Source organism: Solanum tuberosum, unplaced genomic scaffold (assembly GCF_000226075.1).
Source record: "Solanum tuberosum cultivar DM 1-3 516 R44 unplaced genomic scaffold, SolTub_3.0 scf00182, whole genome shotgun sequence".
Taxonomy (NCBI): domain Eukaryota; kingdom Viridiplantae; phylum Streptophyta; class Magnoliopsida; order Solanales; family Solanaceae; genus Solanum; species Solanum tuberosum.
The window spans coordinates 957527-958699 of NW_006239108.1; positions in this window are offsets into that span (position 1 = coordinate 957527).

Consider the following 1173-nt stretch of genomic DNA (forward strand, 5'->3'; position numbering starts at 1 on the left):
AGGGGTGAAAAAAATGAAATTTTGAAATTGAAATATTTTTTGAAAACAAACTTAAAATTATTTTTTTGGAAGGGGGTGGTTGGAGGCAGGTTTGAAGTTGGAAGAGAGTTTTGGAAAATGTTTTCCATAAGTTTTGAAGGTAAGTCATTTTCCTTAAATTTGAGGAAAATGAGTTGATTTGGAAAACATTTTCCAAAACATTTAGCCCAACCAAACATGAGAAAATTGGAAAACATTTTCCGGAAAATGTTTTCCTTCATACCAAACACACCCTAAATCTACATTTTTGGTATGTTTTGAATACGGGGTGTTACATTATCTCCCCCTTGGGACCATTAGTCCTCGACTAGCTAAATTAGAGGTAGAGGCCTGCAATCCCTACCACTAAACACTGAGAACTGAATTTCTGACTGAACTGAGTTCCAAGAACATGCAAATACGCTGATATTGCAAGTACAAACTGAAGAAACATGATTCTAAGACTGAATTTACGCATGAATGACTGAAAAACTGTAGAGGAACTATTACCTCTAGCTGGAGTGGAATCGGAAGGAAAAAAAGTTGAGGATACTTTGGCTGCTTCTGCTTCCCAAGTAGCTCCTTCTACGGACTGACTCTCCACCAAACCTTGACTAAATCGACTTCTTTGTTTCTCAACCTTCTAACCTGACGATCGAGAATCTGAACTGGTACATCCTCATATATAAGGCTATATTTTCCAGCCACACTCTCAAATAGCACTATGGATGCTGGATCACCCACACACTTTTTCAAAAGTGAAATGTGAAAGACTGGATGCACTGCTGCTAAATCTGCTGGCAACTCTTACTCATAAGCCACTTTACCAATCATTTTCAAGATCCGGGAAGGGCCTACATATGTGGGACTCAGCTTCCCTTTCTTTTCAAATCTCATCACCCCCTTCATGGGTGACACTTTCAGGAAAACCCAATCATCAACTTGAAACTCTAGTTCTCTTCTTCTCACATCTGCATAAGACTTCTGGCGACTCTGGGCAGTCTTAAGTCTATCTTTATAGAGTTGCACTTTTTCCATAGCATAAAGGACTAAATCTAGCCCTATCAAGGTTGCTTCACCTACTTCAAACCAACCAACTGAAGATCTACATCTACGCCCATATAATGCCTCATAAGGGGCCATCTGAATACTGGA